The following is a 22,803-nucleotide window of genomic DNA, read 5'->3' as shown; positions in this document are numbered from 1 at the left end:
TTAAAAAATGTAATTCTGCAAGGGAAGAAAAAGAAGCTATGGCCGTTTGAAATCTCTGTTTTTAGTTTCCCATCTATATGCTGTTGCAAATATTCTAAACTCTGGAAATCACCAGGGTCTTTTAAATTATAAAATACAGGGTAATAATATTCTTTCTCTCATTTCAGCTGTGCCTAAGTAGCTGGCGAGAAGCAGGTGGCAATCGGAGAGTAAAACACGGCTGAATGGAGCCACGGAGCTCCTTGACCAGCATCACGTGCCAGCGCAAGATCGGCTTTGGCTCCACTTGGCATTTCCTTTTAACCCGCCACAAAAGATGCCTTCTCGGAGGATCGGCCTCAGCGTGTGAATCCCAGCCCTGAGTTCTGGGTGTTCATTATTCCCCAGCTGCTCTCTGTTTCACACCCTCTGAAATCACAGTTCCCTAACCCAAAATGAAAAAGCAGAATGGCACATTAGTTAAATACAGAGAATGAACACCACGTAAGGTAACAGGCATGTGCCATGAATATTAATGCACCCAGCCAATCATAATCATTCGAATACATTGCCTGTGATACAAGCACATATAACAGGAGCTGACACACAGTTACTGCACAGAAAAGGCAACAGTTAACCTTGGTGAAGATGCAGTCATTCAAAAGAGGGCTTCATTTTTCTAAGTAATAACTGGATTCCCAACTCCTTAGGACAGCCAGTTATTTCCAGAAGCATTGTGAAGTTCTCCAAACAAATTTAATTTGCATTAATTGAAGATACTAACATATGGAAGATGGATGATGGTAAAGGAAAAAAAAACAGGATGAAAGAGTTTGTAAGAAAGTTACAATCACTCTTGGTGCTCACTGGTTAATTTGTAAGCGATTCTAACTACTCTTCAGTAAGTGAGACAAAATAGTAACGAGACATCTTCATACTAGATCAGAGACACTCCCCACCCTGAGGCACGGACAGAAAAGAAGAAACAAAACCAGGAAAGGAGAGAAGAGAAAAGAGTAGCAGAAATAGCAAAGGAAAAAGAAAAAAGGTATTACTCATTATTCCAAATGTGCTATTATGGTGGGAAAGGTAATTTACCTAAATGAGTCCCATGTCCTAAACCAAATGCCACAATATATGGTGTTTTGCGTCCTAGAGCATAAATGTGATCTCCAAAGGGGACTAAACTATCAAATTTGTCAAATCTTTCCATATAAAACAACAACAACAACAACAATAATACTAATAACAAAACCCTAATATATAAAAATGAAATAGAAAATAAAGCAGCTTTAACAGCCTTTAAAAAAATGTAGCACTGGCTAAATCTCAGCTTAGCCAACACCATGACAACCAATATTTGTTGAACACCAAATGAAATGTCACTGTACAGAATCTGAAAGCATTTAAGCTAAGTCTTCCTGCTAATGCAATTTAGGACAGGTAATACCTGAATTCCTGTTTGGGGTATGACAAGGAAGGTCTCCTTGAGCAAAATTAAGCCAGGCTCCTCGGAATCTTCTTCCCAATTAGGCCTCAACGTTCAGCTTCCATGTTCATATTTGTATCACTCAGTTTTAGCTAGAATCCTGTCAAATCAGTTTAGACATAGTTTCCCACTCTTGCTATTTAATCATCCCCAATACTTGACCAAATTCTTCCTTTCCAAAGGTCTCCCCGGTGCTATCTCATCACCCTGGCCGTCCTGTAACAAGAACCTGTCAAGTCACTTTTCTTGATTTTTGATCACTGACCTCACCCCTCCACATATAACCCATTCTTTGGCTATAAATCCCTACTTTTTCACTGTATTCAAAGCAGAGCCTAGTTCTTTACTACAGTCTGCTTCCTCTGTTGCAAGAGTCTTGCATAAAATCTATTTTTACTGTTTTAAATACTATGCAGCTATGGTTTTCTTAGTCATTGTACCACACTGGAAAACAGTTTCACAGTTCTTCAAAATGTTAAAAATAAGAGTTACCACATGACCTAGCAGTTCTACTTGTCGGTGTATACTGAACCAGAACTGAAAATGTATGTCATAGTTATTTTCATAAAGCCAAACAGTGTCAACAACTCAAATGTCCATCAGTTGAATGGATACATAAAATATGATATACCCACATAACAGAATTCAGTAATAAAAAGCAATGGAGCACTGATACACGCTACACATAGATGGACCTTAAAAACATTATGCCAAATGACAGGAGTCGGTCACAAAAGGCCGTATGTTTGCTGATTCTATTTACGTAGAAGTTCCAGAATAAGCAAATCCAGAGAGACATAAAGTAGATTAGCGGTTTCTAGGGAATGGTGAGAGAGGGAAATGGGAAATGAATGCTAATGGGTTTAAGGTTTCGTTTTGCGGTGATGAAAATGTTCTAAAATTAGAGTGAGGAAGGCTGTGCGCCTCTGTGAACACACTAAAAACCACTGAACTGCATGTTTTAAAAGGGCAGATTTTAAAGCATGTGAGTCATATTTTGTTAGTAAAGAAAAAGTTCTTGCTGTGGATTCATTTGTTCAGTACCCATTTGTTCACTGCCTACCATGTGCCAAGCACCGGGAATATAACAATGTACAGGCATGACCTTTGCCTTCTCAGATTTAGTCTTAGGGAGAAAAACCTGAGGTTAAATCCTGGTTCTCCCTTGCTGGGAAAGTGTTTTACTGCTTCATCTACAAACAGGGTAAAGGCAGGTGACTGGCACAATGGAATGGCTTGCTAAATGTTATCAGTAAAGGCAAATTACCGACGTCAGGAAAAAGAATACAAATAAAACCAAACAACTTAGATTGGAAATTGAGAGAAGGTATTTTTTCAGGAAATGACATTTCAACTGAAATCTGAAGGATCAGTTGGAAATAGTCAGAACAAACAGGAAGATCTGTAAACAAAAGAAAGACCAAATGCTAAGGTCCTGAGGCAAGGAAGAACTTGAGGCCTTCCAGGAGCTGCAGTCCAACGATACCGTGCAAGTGAGAGAGAATCCGGCAGGAGGCAGGAGGCATGGGTCCCGTAGGCCAAAATAAGTATTTTGAATTTTATCCCAAGCACAGTGGAAAATCACTGAACACCCTTAAGCAGAAGAATGACATGATCCAAATGAGATTTCAGAAAGCTAACTGGCCAGTGTGAGGGGAGCAGCACACAGTCAGAAGGCTACCGCTGCGCTCCGCGGGAGTAATACTGAGGGCCTGGATTACCCGGGGCAGAGATTTCACAACCTTGACAGATACACCAAAACAAGCACAAGGACTTGGGACAGAATTCTCTTCTTTTCTGCTCTACAAATGTAACCTGCACTAGCCAGGACAAAAAAGTAAGTGTGAACTGGCGAAGAAAAAGTGTACTGTGGCACACTTGAAACAAAAGCTCAAATCCCCAGCTTAAATCCCCAGGCAGCTGAGGTACCTTGGCATATACTCACTTCCTTGCTGGGTCTAGGTTCCCTGCCAACATAATTAGAGTAACCAGTCCGCCTCACAGGTTACGCTCAGACTTACCTGGCTTGATGTGTGAAAGTGAGTGCCGTGTGGCAGGCACTGCGCTCTGCATGTAATTTAAGAGATACGTCCAGAATAAAAACCAAATCCACATTATGATTTTTTTTTCCCTGTAAGGCCAAAGTGTGTTTTATTTTCTTTTATTTTAATGAGCACGTCTTAAACTTCTTCAATATACTATGGGCCACAGAGAACACAGAAGGGACGGAAACACCCGCTCCTGTTTCCATGGCAAATACTTGCTGGGAAATTCTTAAAGTTGCTAGTGGTATTACATGAAAATTAGAGGAGGCCACTGTTTTGGAGTGAACTACTGCGTTAAGTAGGTCCCAAAAGACCAGGTTAGAATCAAATGGTATCACCTTAAGAGTTCCAGGCTATCAGCTAAGCTATTTATCTGACCTTCCCAGGAATCAGGATCGCAGAAGTAGAAGCAGGTTCAAGTGCCATGTTAAAGGAGTTCCCTCTGCTCTAATCCTTACACATGGGAGGAGAAGGAAGCCTGAAATTACCTGATGTGAACCAGTTATTTTTTCATTATTTGCTGGGCCCGTCTCACAAGGAAAGGAACTAAAATGAGCGATCCACTTTTCATTTTTTTTTCCTTTGTTTCTGTTTTCTTCAGTCTTTTTCCGTTTATAAAACCAACCTCTTATGCTAGACCCACAAGGATAGTCTATTTTAGGAAATGTTGCCCAGTTCTAGAATCAAAAACAAAACTAATAAAGATCATTAAATAAGCTGCTGTCAATTTTTCCCTCAATACAGGGGAAGTGCTCGCCTTAGACACATCTCAGAAGCAAATGCTAGGAAGAGAAAGCTTTTCCCGAAACAGCCCCAGATCAGGGGACGCACCAACCTGAAGAGAAACAGCAAACCTCTGCCATGAAACAGTCTACGAGCACGGTGTGCTGTTGTCAGCACTCCGGGAGGCTTAGGCAGGGGGACTGTGAATTCTATCCTAGCCTGGGCAACTGAGTGAGACCCTGTCCCAAAATAAAAAATAGCAAAGCCTGGTGATGTCGCTCACAGTGGCAAGGCCCTGCGTTCAAGCCACGACACTGGGGGGAGGGGGTGCTGCAAAGTAACTAAGATGAAGACTGATTTTAGAAGATACACTGGCAAAGTTGATGACATGGTTAACATGCTTAAAATTCTGCTGAAATGAATAAATCATAGGCCAGTTCTACCTGCAAGCCGCAGCACTTTGGTCATGCCACTGGTGAAGACGTCACTGTACACACTAGAGCCACCTCCTTCTGACACATGTTTGTAGCTACCACACATTTGGGACTTTTCTCAAGTTAATTAAATTGTCGTTTAAAAAAAAGCAAATTCTTCTGAGGCTTTTCTGGAAGTCCCTCACAGAAGCCTATAGGAAAGTAATTTTTTAATTACCTTGCTATTTCATTAATGTTTTTGCTTTTTATATTAATTAAATCACATTTCTCAAATTTCTTTCAAAAAACATCAACTAAAAGAAAAGCAAAAAGGTATGTGTTTATTTACTAATATACTGGGTAGAATAATGGAAAAGGAAAAAAACCTCTTCCATATACACTGTCCCATATAATTCAATGTTTATCTCAAGCAGAAGAGGGTAGTATTACTTTGTGCTGTTTAACAAAACACTATATAAAAAATCAAAAGTAACAAAACAGAACCTACTTTTAATTAAATGGTATATGCCACTGTCATTAGCTATACTATAATTATTGAAGAAATATGAGGAAACGTTATTTCCCTAAATAGAGATTTAATGTTCTCAAAATTATTATACTTCAAATCTTATAAAAGAACACTCATACACTAATAAAACTGAATTTTTTAGGAATTGCTATAAATAGCACACACTGGCATTAAATTACATCCCTTAAGCAAAGGAGACCCTGGAGGATAACAGTGCGGCAGGCCTTTTCAAAGTATGTTTTGTTTTGTTTCATTTTATTTTTCAAACTAGGAGTTGAACCCAGAACCTTCACACTGAGTTACAATCCCATCCCTTTTAATTGTTGATTTTTCCACTGTTGCTTTCTAAATCACTAAGTTGCCCAGGCTAGGCTGACACTTTTAATCCTTCTGCTTCAGCCTCCTAAATGAGATGATAGATATACACCATCACACCAGTCAAGTGTGCCAGGTACGTTTTTTTTTAGGTACAGCTTTCCTCAAAGAAAATTATACAAGTAAATTATGCTGCTATAGGCAGAGAGAAGAAACCGAGAAAATATTAGACAGAATTATATACAAATGTAAATAAAAGCCTTTCTCTAAGACCTACCAATTGAAAGGATGAAAACTAAAGCTTTATCATTCTGAGAACTTTTAATTTTTGTCCTTGGCTTAAAGAAAAAAAAAAAAAGACTTGGAATTATATTTTACAATTGACATGAAATCATCAGTTCATTTGCCATGTAAAATAACTTTATTGCCCAGATTTCTTTCTAATTTAATTCTAAGACTTGTAAAAAGAAGGGAATTGGGGGAAATACAAAATACCAGCAAACATTTAAGATTCAGTTTCCAGGTGTTTCCTGTATATATGTATGTATGCATGCATGCATGCATTTAGTTATTTTTGTTGGAGTTTGAACCCAGGGCCTCCTCTACAACAAAAACTACATTACCCTGAAAAAGGAGATAGAACAGGACATCAGAAAATGGGAAGATATCCCATGTCCCTGGATAGGCAGAACCAATACTGTCAAAAGAGGCATGCTTCCAAAAAGATGCACAAATTTAATGGACTCTCAATTAAAATACGAACAGCATTCCTCACCGCACTAGAGCAAACAATCCTAAAATTCATATGAAACTAGAAGAGACCCAGAACAGCAAAGCAATCATGGACAACAAGAGTAAAGCAGGAAGCATTACAATGGTGTACTTCAAGTTGTACTACAGGGGCTGGGGATTTAGCTCAGCGGCAAAGCGCCTGCCTAGCAAGCGCAAGGTCATGAGTTCGGTTCCTGGTACCAGAGAAAAACCAAAAAAAAAAAAAAAAAAGTTGTACTACAAAGCTACCGTGATAAAAACAGCATGTTACTAGCCAAAAAGCATACATGTGGATCAGTGGAAGAGAAAAAAGAGAAAGAAACAAACTCAGACACATGGACAAAGGGGCAAAAATATACACTGGAGAAAAGATAGCCTCTTTAATAAATGATGCCGGGAAAACTGACTATCCACCTACAGAAGACTGAATGTAGACTCATATCTCCAACAAAGTACCACACTAAACTAAAAATACATCCATGATCTAAATGTTAAAACAGAGACACACTTTTGAAGACACAGGCATAGGGCAAGGACTTTCTGAACAGAACTTCAATTGCACAAAAAATAATACCAAGAATCAACACATGGGAATATATCAAATTAAAAAGCTTATGCACAGCAAAGGAAACAATGAATAGAATGAAGAGACAATGTACAGGATGGGAAAAAAAATTTGACAGCTACTTCTCAGAGGACTAATATCTAGAATATACAAGATCTCAAAAAAAGACACCCTAAAATAGAAGACCCAATCAAATAATGGGCAACTGGAACGAATAGACAACAACAAGAAATACAAGTGGCCAATAAATACACGGAAAAACGGTCAACATCTCTGGCCATTAGAGAAATGCAATTAAAACAACACTGAGATTCCACCTTACTCCAGAAAGAATGGTTATCATCAAGAAATCAAACAATAACAAGTTCTAGTGAGGCTCTGGGGGAAAAGAACCCTTCTACATTGTTGGTGGGAATGTAAATTTGTACGACCACTATGAAAAGCAGTATGGAGATCCCTCAAAACCTAAAACCAGAAATTCCATTTGAGCAGCTATTGCTCTTCTAGGTATTTTCACAAAAGAGTTAAAGATGTTATATTACAGCGATACATGCATACCAATGTTTCGAGAAGCACAATTCATGATAGCTAAGTCTTGGAAGCAACCTACATGTCCATCAGCAGAAGGAGGGATAAAGAAAGTGTGGTACTTAGACACAGTGAAGTACTGCTCCGCTGTAAATCAGAATAGACTTGAGTCATCTGTAGGGAAACGGGTGCACCTTGAGACCATAGTATTAAGTGAAACGAATCAGACACACAAGCTTAAGTATCGCATGGTTTCTTTCATATGAGAAACCCAAAATATAAATAAATAGCAAAATAAAAGATAATAGGAAGTAAAGAGATCAATCTTTTGCAAAAGGTAAGAGAAACAAGAAATGGAGACAGGCGTGAAGAAGGGAAGGGGAAAGAGAAGAAAAGAATTAGGATGTGTTATGTACATGCACCAGCGCCCCATGAGGAATGGAACCATTAGCATGTCCTAATAAACAATACAAATTGGACATAAATAGTTTATTTATTACACAGTAAAAGATATAAGTAATTACTGATATAAGTAATTTTAAAATTCTACTCAGTTTTTCAACACACTGTAATCCTCCTTTCTTGGATAAAATATATTTATTGTATTAAGAGCTTATATACTGTCCAACCTATTGGTAGATGCAAATATTTTTCCACTAATCTATGTTTATACTTTTTCATCATTATTATCCATTGTTCTCCCTTTTCAGAAAGAGTTCATTTTTCCATGAGATTATGTTTCAAATTCCTCCAAAAATCCCAGAATGGTTTTGAAGGAAATTCTGTTATATTTGTAAACCCACTTGAAAAGTATTTATAAATTAACTGCACATATATAAGAAAAATTATTTTGCTTTCTGATATTTGTTTTTACTTTCTTTCAAGGTAAATTATCTTTCATGCCTACACCATAAGACTACTTTGTGTAACCACTCTACTTGTATTTCCACGCCCAACCCTTCTTAAATTTGAACATACTTAAAGACCCATCATCTCTTCTCACTACAAATATATTCATGGAAAGGTCCAAAGGTTTCCAGACCCAGTTGGAATCACAAAGAGGTGGAAATAAATTAGTTTCAGCACCACAAACAGAAACCTTGCCCGTATATAGTGGCTTTGCAGTCATGGGTTACCACTCTGCATCTCCTGACGAATTCTGCAGCTTTTAGTCCTGTTCTGTACTGCATTATCCATGGACTTTCATTCTTTGACCAGCCAGTGTCTAAACCGACCCTAAAGCAGGCCTGTCCTCCTGTTGGGCTACCCTCACCTTCTCACTGTACTACAATCAACTGGTTACACTAGCAAACTGATACAAAATTTCAAAGTAAAATTTTAACACAAATTCTACAGATTGATTGAAGCCTAAGACCCAATATCAGAAATATGTTAAACAATAACTAAAAATTAGTTGGTATGTAAGAATTTGAATATCCAGAGTAAGATCCTTAGGGTTAGATGCAGCACTTCTGTAAAACACAACTGAAAGATAATGTAATTCTCAGCATCACAGTAAAGCGGGATACATATTCTACAAACAGCAAGGATTGTATATGTATACACACATTACTAGAAACCCTACAATATTATGTCATCCCCCCAAATTCTCTTGTGGAAGATAACTGGATCATGGGAGCACTATAGCTGATTGTGGTTAGGAGGTAGGGCCTGGCTGGAGACGACCTCCAAGGTTGCATGTCTGTCCCTATCTCCTCCTTGTCCCCTCTGCGCACTGGATGCCAGATGATGAGAAGCCGTGATCTGCCCAGGCCCTTCCACAATGCTGTTTCTGCCTTTAAGCTAGGTGATTTGAGGACAGAAAACGTGCCAAAATAAACCTCTCTTCAAGTTGTGAATGTCAGGGATTGTCCTAGTTACTTTTCGCATTGCTGGGACAAAATGCCTGATACCGCCTTGCACTTTTCCTGCTTTTGCTGTCTTCCACGATGAACTGTTGCCCTCTGCCATGCAACCCTACCCTGGAGCCAGCTGATTAAGGACTGAAACCTCCAGAAATGGCACTGAAAACTGAGTTATCAGACAGAAGTTTCTTTGATGATGACCCAGGGATTTATACTAGCTGTAGCAAAAGTGGGGAGCCAAGCCCTTCCTCTCGATTGCAGAGGGGGATGAACCTGCAGATATGCTTTGTCGACGACAGTGGCAGTGATAAGGACAGTGATGGGGTGACAGTAAGACTGAACCCAGCTTGGACACTTCCTTGTCCCCCATGAGCAAACAGAGCTCTTCCTATTCTGACAGAGACACCCCAGAAGAAGAATCTGAATCCTTGGATGACATGGACTTTCTCACAAGGCAAAAGAAACTGCAAGCTGAAGCCAAGAGGGCCCTTGCCATGGCCAAACCAGTGGCCAAAATGCAAGAAGTGGAAAAACAGAACAAGAAAAAGTCTCCCATCACTGATCTTCTGCCGCATACGCCTCACATGAGTGAATGTTTGATGAAAAGAAGTTTAAAACCCTCTGACTTGAGACTATTGGACAACTACAAGTGACAGTCAATGATTTCCATTCCCAGATCGAAAGCCTGAATGAAGAGTTGGTCCAGCTGCTTCTCAACTGGGATGAGTTCCACAGAGAGTAGGATGCCATGCTGGCAGACATCAAAAACTTGACCAGACATGCTGCAGTCAGCAGGAGCACATGGCAGAGAAGATGCCTGCAAAGTGAAAAGCAGCCATCCAACCAGAGGACAAGCTAGAATTTATTTTGCTTCTGTGGTTGTAAAACTTGCTAAAAGGGGGCTGGGGATTTAGCTCAGCGGCAAAGCGCCTGCCTGGCAAGTGCAAGGTCATGAGTTCGGTTCCCGGTACCGGAAAAAAACCAAAAACAAACAAAACAAAACAAAAAAAAAAAAAAAAAAAAAAAAAAAAAACTTGCTAAAAGGTGGTGCAGAAACAAATAAAAACCAGTGTTAGTCACTGATAATGTGTGAAGCTGAATATCCAGTAACTGACCTGTGCTTCTTAATTTATTTTAATTTTAATTTATTTTTTACTTGTGCCACTTCGTATCAGGCATTTTAATAAAATATTGTTACAAAAATGTACAGTACTTACACCATCACAAATCATGGTTAATCAAAGAGGGCAGTTTTAACTTCATGTTTTATTTGGAGATTTTAAGTTGGAGTAGTATTTACCATTGACTACTTCCATTCTTCACTGTAGTTTTAAAGAACTGCAAATGACGGTGCTATACTAGTCAAAAAATACATGTCTGCCTCGTAGTGAAGTTGTAGTACTCCGTGATATGTATATTTTAATCAGTTTTCAACATTTTGTGAATGTTGACTACCTGAAGTTCGTTTTTAGATGTGCTATTAACATTCTGTTGGATTCAGAGGGTTCCTTGAAAGTTTTATGTTTAAATATGTAAAATAAAAATTTAATCTTTCTTTCATTAAAAAAAAAAAAAAATACCTGATACCCAAACTTAAAGGAGGAAAGGTTTTTTTGGCTCACAGTTTGTAGAGGTTTCAGTCCATAGCTGGCTGGCTCCAAGGCAGGGTGGCATAGCAGAGAGGCATTCCATAGGACAAACCATCCATGGTAGGAAAAGGACAACAAACAGCAAGCACCAAGCAATGACCCTCTCTTTGTCCTTCATACGTTATCCAAGCCACCCACCCTTAGGAAGTGTAGCACTCACACCCTTAATCTTAGCATAACATCCTTGATCCCACTATCAAACACCCTAGAACCAGCCATTTCCGAAAAGCCCCACCTATGACTACATAAGGCTTTGGGGAAACATCTAGACACAAGGCAAACACTCCACACTTGGTAAAGACTCATGTATATTTCTTTATGCAAAAAGCATTTAGTCCATGTGTAGGAGGTGCCAAAGTCCTAAAAGTTTCATCACTGCTGAAAAGTCCAGGGCCAAGGTCTCCTCTGAGATTTTAAGACATCTCTTAACTACAAATCTCTGTACAAATGAAAAGGAAGTTAAACATTTCTAGCACACAATGGATCAAGACAGACATTTCCATTTCAAAAGATACAAAAAGGAGGATAGAAAGGAATGAGATCAAATCAAGTCCAAAATCTAGCAGCATAAACATTAAGTCCTGTAGTTCTATGTCCAGCATCTGAGGCTATCTGTGGCTAGATCTGAACTCCAAAAGGCTTGGGTCCCCCTCCTGGGATTACTGCTGTTAGCTGTAGCTCCCACAGCTCCTCTGTTGGGCCAGTTCTGCTCCCTCCCTGGTTTTCCTCAGACAATCCGCATTCCCGGATTCTCCAACCTTTGGAGCCTCCACTGCACTTTTGGCTTCACATTCAGGGACACATGCTTGGCCCCCTATGCCTTCTTTTGAAATCTGGGTGGAAGCCTTCTTGACTCTACACCTCTCACATTCTACATGCACCTAAAACCAGCACCATCCAAGGTCTGCTCCCAGCTAGAAAAGTAGCCAGGCTTCCTCCTCTCTGGCTGTAAGGGTCTGATGCCTGTGAACCAAATCCCAAGGAACAACTTGTCTAGGCTGCTGCCATTCTAGAATGTAGTGCTCTGGTGCACTCTTCTCAGAGCAAAGTCTTTCACTTTTGCAATTTTGAGGCCAGAAAGGGAGGAGTCCTGCTGGTTCTGGGGATGTCCTTTCTACTATTCTCTTATGAAATACTTTTTATTGCTAGTTTTTCAGGGACAGTTTCTCCTCTGCTCCATCTTTGCTGGGCTCAAGTTTATTGGTGCTTCCTTTCTGGACAAATTCAAAATTTTTTTTTTTTGGTTTTTCTCCGGTACCGGGAACTGAACTCACGACCTTGCGCTTGCTAGGCAGGCGCTTTTGCCGCTGAGCTAAATCCCCAGCCCAAATTCAAAATATTTTAAATCACTCTGCTGGGATCTTTGCTCTTGATTCTCAACATAAATCTGGCTGAAAGCCCCCAACAGTAGTCGTGCAATGGCCCCAACATTACATTGTCTGGAAATTTCTTCTGCCACTGCCCTTAACCTCAGTCTCAGGCAAAGTCTCTGGATATGAGCAAAATGCAGACCAAGTGTCTGCCAAGGCACGAGAGACACTGTCTGGAGTCCAACAGCCAGTGTAGTCCTTCCCAACAGAAACCTCCTGAATCTGGTCTCTACCAGCAGCATTTCTATTAGCATTCTGGTCTTCTGAGCTCTGACCAGAATTTCCCACCAAGTACAGCTTGAAGTATTTTTGCACAGGTGCTTCTTCAGCTGCCATCTCGAAACCTTTCCAAACTTTTCCCACAAGCCAGTCCCGAAGGTTACTGAACAATAGGGTCAGGTATACACACAGCAATGACCCTATTCTTGGTACCAAATTCTGTCTTATTTTCTCATCGCTGAGACAAAATACTGGATATCCAAAGTTAAAGGAGGAGAGGTTTTTTTGGCTCACAGGTTATAGAGGTTTCGGTCCATAGTTAGCTGGCTCCAAGGCAGGATGGCATGGCAGGGGGGCATCACAGAGGACAAACAGTCCATGGCAGGGCAGACAGGAAGGCAGCAACCAGCAGCAGCAAGAACTTTCTCTCTCTCCCTTTATATGACACCCAGTCGTAAGCCTATTGATTGATGCCACCCGTGCCCGAAGTGGGGATTCTATTATCCACCCTTTAATCCCAGCATCACATTCTCAATCCACAGTCATATGACTGATGCAGCCACCTTCAAAACTCCCACCTATGAGTGAATGAGGCTTTGGAGGGACCTTTAGATAGAAGCCATAAAACAAATTTCAAATGTTCTATAGCACAGTAGAGCAATCATTGTTGACAACCATTAACTATATATTTCAAAAGAACTGGAAAGGAAGATTCTGAATGTTCCCAATGCAAAGTAATGATAAGTGCTTGAGGCAACGGACATAGCAATTACCCTGTCTTGACCACAGCACATTGCACACATATTAAAATATCACAGTTCATCCCATAAATACGTTCACCATGTGTCCATTAAACAGTTTAAGTTTCTTTAGAAAAATTAATGAAATTATTCTATTTGAACACTAGTCACAAACAGACCAGAATGATGCCATTCTGGCTCATCAAATTGAACTGCTGACCAGGATTATTCACAAATTCCCCTGTACCTCAGTTCCTTCATGTAAAAATTGGGGAATAACAACAGTACCTACATTTCACCAAGGATTCAACTGATTAAACTTACGTCTTAGTATAATTATTTTTTATTAATTCAGTCATTACTGGGTGGGTGTTAATTGCTACTATTCATAGTACAAATATGTCTATTAAAACTTCCAAGGTCATTTATCTAATAAGTGAATTCTAATGAGATAAGTTAAACAGTGAAATATAGCTTTAAGTATGTTTATAAAAAGTTTTAAACTGGCCATAATTTAAGGTCATTAAACTTTAAAGACCCTATCTTTTGAATCATTAGAGGAAATATAAATACGGAATCAATGAGAAGTAATCTATAGCTTTATATCATCCTCAAATAGATAAGCATCCCTTCTATCCCCTTCATCTCAGATCCTGAGAACAGGATCAAAGTTAGGACCTCACCATCTGTCACCAGAATCCTCACGCAGGGTTACAGCACAAAATGTCAAAGAATGTAAATATCCACAGACCCTTTCAATTTGCACTTTATTTTATTTTACCGCATTTAACCTCATATAACACTCAAAACTGAGTGAAAAATACATCCAAAACATATACACGGAAACTCTTTTCGGCTGGCTCAACATTCCCATCTCACCTGGCTCATTAAGCCGGAACAAGAAGTCCTACTGCCATGTCGAATACAAAGAAGGAAGAGTACCAGAGGCAGACCAGGACTTTACTTAAATATGAACACCAACAGCCCCTAATATTTTTTGTTTTTGTTTTTCTTCAGATACTAGGAATCGAACTCATGACCTTGCACCTGCCAGGCAGGCGCTTTGCTGCTAAGCTAAATCCCCAGCCTCCAAGCCCCTAATATTTTATCAGTAAATAACTTCTCATAATGAAATGAGTGCATTGGAACTTTAAAAGGGTAATTACCGCACATTTGTTAGAGAATAGGTCACTTGTCACAATGATCTGAGAACAAATCTTCGTTCATCAAAGATGAGCTGTGTGACTAGAATTATTCACTCAGTTCCCCTGTAGCTTAGTTTCTGCACATCAAAACTGGGCAATAGGGGCTGGGGATTTAGCTCAGCGGCAAAGCGCCTGCCTGGCAAGCGCAAGGTCGTGAGTTCGGTTCCCAGTACCGGAGAAAAACCAAAAAAAAAAAAACAAAAAAAAAAAACTGGGCAATAACAATATTACCTACATTTCAAAGAGGATTAAATTAATCAAATTTACTCCTTAGAATAGTAAATTTAGTAATTGACTAACTACTGGTTGAATGTTCACTGCTACTTTTCATAGTTAGAAATATGACTATGAAAATGTCCAAGACCATCTAACTAATGAGAAGTAAAATGAAAATACTAATTCAGGACCACTGAATGCAGGTCTGGGTTTCCTTTTACAACATCAGGACTAAACACAGTATCTAACATTCCTAATTCATCTGCCTTTCCTTATATGGAACCCATAATCTTTATTTTTGCATAAAAATACCAGGAAATGGATCTACTTCTAAAATGCAAATTTATTTGCTGCATTCCCCTGATATGTCCAGCAGAGTTCAATAACAAATATCCATCAAAAATACTGGTTATGCCATTAAAATGTTTTCATAAAACTTAGAAGTGAAAGTGTTTTTTTCACCTATGAGGACATATTTGCCAAATTATCAAAAACAAACAAAAACCACAACATGGTATAGTGGCCACACCTCAAGCATAGCACATTTATAATGAGAGCATGATAAAGAAATGACCAAGCGAAGGTAAAACTTCCCTTATATTCTGCATTTGTGGTGTACTTTTCAGGAGGGGAACACAAGAAGAATCAATGCTACCTTCTAGGGAGACTGCCAGCCTAACCCTACTCACTTCCACTTAGCAAGGGACACGCATCCCGTCACAGGCACGGTTGTGGGGAAGGGATGTAATGTTACCTACACTTCAGCAAGGAAGGTCCAGCCTGACAATCCCAAGAACGAAAAAGGCCAGTGAAAATTCAGAGCTTTACTGAGTGAGTCCTTCACTTTACTATGTCCTTTTGTCTTTGAGGATGCAGCACTTCCTTAAAGGGGTACACGCACAAGTTTGAAAATACATAGAGTACTCTGAGATGTGGGAAAGCTAGCTAAGGTTGGAATTGCCTAGAACTCCACTTTGGTACATCACTCTGAAATAACAATCTAACTCTCTTGTCATGCTGTGAATTCCCACTAGGCATGAACTAGAAGGATAACTCCATCTATCTCACCCTTGTGCTTAATAAACAGTCGTTGCTTGGATGGATGGCTACAAGGAGGTGATCTGCCTACACCTAAAGGACTGGTACCGTGGAAGGCTCAGATGAGGACGAAACAGTGCCAACCCTGCAGCCCAAAACCGTGGTAAGAGAGCTACGCCACTGTCTTCCCAGTTCTCACTGGAGTTGCAAAGTCAGCAGTAAGTTGAAATGCTGAGAAGCTTCAGCAGCCCAGGTCAAAGTCCCCCATGAACCGTGGTGCTGAGAAGCCCGGCACATGGAGTCCATTCTTAGCTCCGGCTCTTCTCAGAGCATCAAAAAGCCCCTGAGAAGCTGAGAGCACAGAAGTGGCCCGCCAAGCCATCAGGGCTTCCACTGCTACTGTCCTGATGACCCAATCACCCTTCTAAAGTTATGCAGAGAAGACAGTGGCTTTTATAAACCCTTTTGGCTAGAACAGATTTCATATCTTTCCTTAAAACATTATATTCTATAAAAATTATCTTTTTTCTCTAAACTTAAAATTTCTATACCAAAACCAGCGAATACCTAAATGTTCAATGATAGGAAAAGAATAAGAATTCTATGTCACAGAACATTACATAACCATTTAAAATGGAATACTGAATGAAGATGGGCATGGTGGTAAACAACTGTAATCCCAGCACTTGGGAGGCTGAGGCAAGAGGATTACCACAAGATCAAGACCAGCCTGAGCTACATAGTGAGTTCAGGACAGCCTGAACTTCATAGTGAGACCCTGTCTCAAAAAACAAAAAATGCACACATACACACAGACACACACACAGAGAAAAGACAGAGGTTACAGAACTGTTCATAGAATATAAAGCATCACAGTAATTAGATTTTAAAGACAGGAATAAAATACTACTGCATAACACTGGGATTACAACTTTCTGTACTCTCCAATTTATCTACAATAAAGATATTTATCTCAAGAGAAGTGATTTATTATTAAAAGAATAAGATCTAATGAGATTAATCACTCTCTCAAAACGTAACTACTATTGTCAGGCCAAAGGTTGCAAAGCTATACCTCTGAAGTACTTTTTGTTTGTGCATATTGAAAAGAAATCAGCTGAAAGCAAAATACTACATCAGTCAACCTATAAATAGGGTGCAGGTGTTGGTAGAACAGGTCTTGGAGGAAAGCTAAACTTTCTACCTAAACATACACCTTCAAAGAGGATAATGACCTCGGGTATAATTACATTACAGCTCTTTAAATTGTACCACAATGATAAATGATGGAGTGTGTGTGTGTGTGTCTGTGTGTGTGTGCGCGCACGTGTTTTTAAAGCTTTCTTTTTATATCTGTCTTGTGAAATATTCTGGGAAACCAGATTAGAATCACAAGGCCTTGGACACTAACCCCTTTACTTGAAGATACTGCATAAATTATTGATAACACAGAGACTGCACTGTATTCAAAGAGTCTGCAGCAGATGAAAAGCTTTTATTTTGGTAAAAAGCAAGAGAATGGGAATAAAAACATGTGGGTGGATAGACTCTGCTAAGGGCTGCCAGCCTTCAAATTTCCTTTGGCCTTTGTTGTATGTCCCTCTCTATCTCCTTCAGATAATTTCCAATGTTAGTTCCTCAAACTAGAAACGTGGTAGTCACCCTTGATTTCCCTGTCTCCCTCACTGCCTACATCCAATCCAACAAGCCCTTCAGGTTCTACCAGCAAAGTACATCCTGAACCCTGAACTCACCTTCGTCTCCCCTCCTCACAGCCACCCCTGTCTAAGTCACCATCACGTCTTGTCTTACCAAGAGCCTCCTAACTGGTCTCCTGCCTCCATTCCTGCTCAGTTTTCTCCGGTACACCTTCCACCAAGACAAACACTGGACCCAATTAAGTTTTATGACCCTATAGTCACTTCCCATGCACTCAGAATAAACCCTCAGATCCCATGCCAGGGTGTATGATCTGGCCCTTGCCTGCCTTTTCAAACTTGCTCACCGTTTTAGCCACACTGACCTCCTTTCTGAAGGAGGCACAGCTCTTTCCCTCCAGAGCCTCTGCACATGTTGGGCCCCGCCCAAAACACTTTCACAAAGCTGACACATCCAGGAATCCGGTAGTTAACTCCCAAGTCTCAGAAAGGCTTCCTCAGACCTCCTTACCAGAACTGAAAGACGAATTATCTTTAACCCTTAAACTCTTACTTAGCAAGTATATATGTGATGCACGTTCACTTGTTATCTTTTTACCCATGAAACTATAAGCTCTATGAGAGAGACAATTCCCAACAGCGTAATGTTTTAAAGAATTGAAGCACACTATGTTCTATATGTAATTAATGGTGCTTCTACAACTGATAATGACAGCAAGACAGAGAAAATGAATTGCCTGCTTCTAAGTGACTCTTAAATCATTGTTTTGTTCTGATTTGATTTCTCAGCATGCCTTCTCAGGCCAATTTCTAGAATAAAACTTTGGCATGGAGACTAACACCCATGAAAAGTGTTGCCAGCCTCCAACACCTGATATTAAGCTGGTGCACAGACTTTGTACCATGGTTACTTGATCCAAAGCCTTTACTGCCAACCTAGGAAGTTCTCTGACACTGTAAGCGGCCAAATGCTAAAGCAATGTCAAACTACACTGCAGCTGAATATGCACATTTGCATGTTACAAAATGTCCCTCAAGGACTCAACGCAATTCTACCGTATAGACAACATATCACAGGAACTTCGAGACAAATTCCAGGTGAGACTTAGTTTTTGCAGCCAAAAGTTCTACATAGTAAAACTGCTCCCGACCCTTCACCTGATCCTTTATCCCGATAAATAACATTATCAGTTTATCAAGTTGTTCTGATAAAGCCCACAATTCTCATGTTTCTAGTGTTTCCGCAACAATGATAACTACTGCTAACCCTTCTTCATTCAAATGTTTAAAATTTTAAACTTACTACTTCAAATGGGGCTCTATCTAAAAAAAAAAAAAAAATGAGTAGCAGAAATCATTCTAAAGAATAAAACTAGATAACAACCCAAATGGTTTGCTTGCTTTTCAGTGACTGACATCCTTAGTATTTTTTTGTTTAACCCATTGAACGCAATTTAAACCTAAGGTGATACAGTATAAACACCAGGAAGTTTGTTTAAAAGACATGTATTTATTTAATGTTTGACATGTGGGCAGGTCTTTTACATGTACTGTCTTTTTTTGTTGTTTCTTGTTTTGAGACAGGGTTTCACTATTCAGTTCAGACTGGCCATGAGCTCACTTTGTAGCCCAGGTTGGCCTCGAACTCGGAAAGACCCTTCTGCCTCAGCCTCCCGAGTGCTGGGATTACAGGCATGTGCTACCACGCCCGGCTTGTACTGTCATTAAACCTTCTTGGCTACACTGTTAGGCAGGTACTAAAAATTTACACTACTTCATACATGACCAAAAGGCTCAGAGAGTTAATGAACTTGGCAAAGTTAAGCCTAACGTAAGAGGCAGGGCAGGGATTTGAAGCTGTTAAGTTCAGGGACTTAATAACTGCTCTATGGCAACACGTATGTGAGTGGGTGCTTTATCCACAGGTATTTCTGAGGTGCATCTAGATTTTTCTCAGATTATACCTGTTATTCTTCCATTTTCAAATTCAAAGTCCCTAGATGTTTCAGTTGCCCATTACACCTAAAATCATCATGAAATCACTATATAAACTTAGTATATGGTGTATTGCAGGCCCCATCTGAGGCACGTAAAGCAGGGAAGGAAGACCACCACACTCCCGGCAGACCGACTAGAACATGCACATGGGATGATAGGAGGCACTTGGTGAAGAGACCCACTTACTCTCCAAGATAGGGCACAAAACACTTCACAGAAGCAACACATGACTCAAATGACAGGAGAAGCAAAGGTACATCATGAGAGGAAATATACTTCTCAGAGGTGTGAAACGGCAAGCATATGGCCTTTTTGGTGGAGAAGCTGGAGCTGGCAGAGCCCCAGAGAAGAAAGAAAAACCAAGGCTACCCAAACAGACAAATACAGATTGGGAAGGGTCTTACAATGCCATGGTAAGGAAATGAGACATACCCAACAGGTGGGAAGCCCACTAAAAAACAGTATGGAACAGCTTTGAAAAGAACACTGATGGACATGGGTTTAACTCTTCCTTATGCCACTCGCAGGAGCTCTCATTTTCTACAAGGTGCCTGAACTCCTTGAACCAGTTTCCTCACGTTAGACACAGATAACATATTTTTGGGGGGTTGTCATAAGCTGTAAATAAATTCATTCTATCTATATGAAGCATCTGGTACAAGGCAACTGCTCAACACATGCTGGTTCTTTTTACCACAGAAAGTTAGAAATTCTGAAAGGGAGGACTCAACTAAAAACTTTCCAAGTCTTGGGTGGCCCCTCCTTCACTCACTCTTATTACAGACACTGATGTGAGTCCGTGAATAAACAGTAATTCCACAGATTTTATTGGTCAGCAACAGTTCCCTCCCTCTTACTCTCTTCCTTTTTTCTAACAATAGTTTCTTTGCTTTCATGTAATCTTCTTATATTGTGCATAGTAGGGAAAACGTGATACTTGTCTGAGCCAGGCATATTGCACAACATGATGATCTCCAGTTTTATCCATCTTCCTGAAAATGACCAAATTCCATTCTTTACAGCTGAAAACTATGCCTTTGTACATACTGTATCACATTTTCTTTAGCTACTCATCCACTGATAAGCACCTTAGCTAGATTCGTATCTTGGCTACTGTGATTTTGCTGTAATAAACATGGGTATGCAGGTATCCCTACAGTAGACTAACTTTAATTCCTTCAGGTATACTCCAAGGAGTTGTAAGATACAGGCCACATGGTAGTTCTATTTTTAGTTTTCTGAGCAACCTCCATACTGATTCCTATGGGGGTTGTACTATTTACACCAGCAGTGTAGGAAGGTTCCTTTTTCCTACCTCTTTGCCAGTATTTACTGTTTTTGTATTCTTGATAATACCCACTCTCACTCTGATGAGATAGAATCTCAGTGTAGTTTTAACTTGCATCCCTAGTAGCTAAAGATATTCAATATGGTTCCATACATTTATCAGTCATTTGCTCTTTTGAGAAATTTTTGTTCAATTTTCAGTGTTTTTTCAGTTCTTTATATATTTTAAATGTTAATCCTTTGTTAGAACAGTAGTTGGCAAAAACTTCCTCCCATTTGTTAGACTGACTCTTCATTCTATTAGTTGTTGTTTCTCTTGTGATTTGGAAACTCTTTCACTTGGTAATTCTCATTTGTTGAGTATCACTGTTCTTTTATATGCTGTTGAAGTTTTATTCAGCAGTCTGCCTGTGCCGATGGCTTCAAGTGTTACGCCCATGTTTTCCAGCAGTTTCAACTACCTCTTTGATCCATTCTGAATTGATTTTTGCACAGACTGACAGATAGAGACCTAGTTTCAGTGTTCTACTTATAGATATCCAGTTTTCCTAGCATCATTTGTTACAAGGTAGTCTTTCTCCAAAGTACGTTTTTGGTTCTTTTGTCAAGAATCAGATGGCTATAGTTGTGTGGGGTTTTTTTCCTGTCTCCTTTTTCTGATCCATTAGTCTTTGTGTCTATTTTCGTGCTAGTACCATGCTATTTTTGTTACTATGGCTTCATAGTATAATTTGAAATTAGGTATTATGACACCTTGCTACTTTGCTTAAGAATGCTTTGGCTATTCTGGGCCTTTCATTTCTGTAAGAACTTGAGATGGCTTTTTCTAGCTCTGTGAAGAATGTCATTTCTATGGGAATTAAAATGACTCTGTACATCAATTTCAGTAATGTGGCCATTTTAACAATACTAATTCTGCCAATCCATAAATATGGGAGGTCATTCCATCTTTTGGTATCTTCAGTGTCTTTCTTCAGTGTTCTGTAACTTTCATTATAGATGTCTTTTCACTTTGCTTTAGTTGTTTCCTAGGTTTATTTTCAATTACTGGAAATGGTACTGTTTTCCTGACTTCTTCAGATGGTTTACTGTTAGGATATATAGAAAAACTATTTAAAAACATAGTATTTTGTATACTGAGACTGTGGTTTTCTATTATCTTCTCAAAATCTCTTTGACCTTCAAAAAATGCAAATATAATTAAGGAACACTGCTTTTGTAGAAAAACAGACTATTATCTTCATCCTCGAGTACTAATACTCAGCTATGATTTCTGCACCTGGGGAAGAAAATGCCGTTTCCTACTGCACACTGGTGTGGTGGTGTTATTTCTGCAAAGTAGGACTTAAAAATTAATAGCACCAACAAAGCCTGAAAAACCAAATGAATTAACATTAATGAAATATTCTGAGGGACTTTAATGAATAGCAACATCTACGTACTATGACACTGTGGACAACTACTTCCTCATCCTGGGAGAGGCCACTAGGATCCCTTAAGACCCATGACAAGCCTTAACTTCTCTGAGAATGTGTCTCAGAGGTTATTAATAGCATGTGCTCTGTGATGACTCAGTAAAAAACTCATTTTGAAGATCTATGAATTATTGGATTATTTTTTCTTTCTTCTTGGCAATGCTAGGAATTAAACCCACGCCTCACAATGCTAGGCAAATGTTATACCACTATCCTACTATATTAATTCTAAAACAAAAAGGTGAATTGTTTTATTATTAAAATGATGGCTCAAAACATTATTTACCTTATCCCTAAACATGAAATTGAAATTTTCATAAGTAAAAAAGAATTATGTATTAATTACCACCATGAGGAAAGAATATACATCAAGTGGAACTACTAAGCTAAAATTTATTATAAATTTAACAAGAGACCCTACAGATTATACCACATCTTGTTTGAACATTTACTTGCAAGAATGTTTCCTTTTTAAGAAAACTGGATCAAAGATTTAAAAGTAAAAAACCAAAGCATAAAATTAGTAGGAGGAAATCTGGGAGGCTTTTATAATTTTTTAATCATGAACAAAGAAGGTCTTTGATGGCAAGCCACAAAATAATTGCTAGAAACAAAAATTTATAAATCTGACTACATAAATACTTAAAAATGCCTGCAAGAGAGAAGAATGCTATAATGACAGAAGACAAATGACAAATGCTAAAAATTTATTTGTAAAATATACGG

General features: G+C 39.2%; 1 protein-coding gene and 1 pseudogene across 3 annotated transcripts in view; one reads left to right on the top strand and one right to left on the bottom strand.

Annotated features, from left to right (window-relative positions):
* Positions 1 to 22,803, bottom strand: part of St7 (suppression of tumorigenicity 7) — a 271,419-nt gene that overhangs the window by 157,172 nt on the left and 91,444 nt on the right. The gene's annotated exons all lie outside the window — the stretch shown is intronic.
* On the top strand, positions 9,376 to 10,050 carry LOC102020600 (annotated as a pseudogene).

This window comes from Chinchilla lanigera, unplaced genomic scaffold (genome assembly GCF_000276665.1).
Source record: "Chinchilla lanigera isolate Chin_1 unplaced genomic scaffold, ChiLan1.0 scaffold00031, whole genome shotgun sequence".
Classification (NCBI taxonomy): Eukaryota; Metazoa; Chordata; class Mammalia; order Rodentia; family Chinchillidae; genus Chinchilla; species Chinchilla lanigera.
The sequence above is the reverse complement of the archived record's forward strand: the minus strand, read 5'-3'. Positions and strand labels throughout refer to the sequence as shown.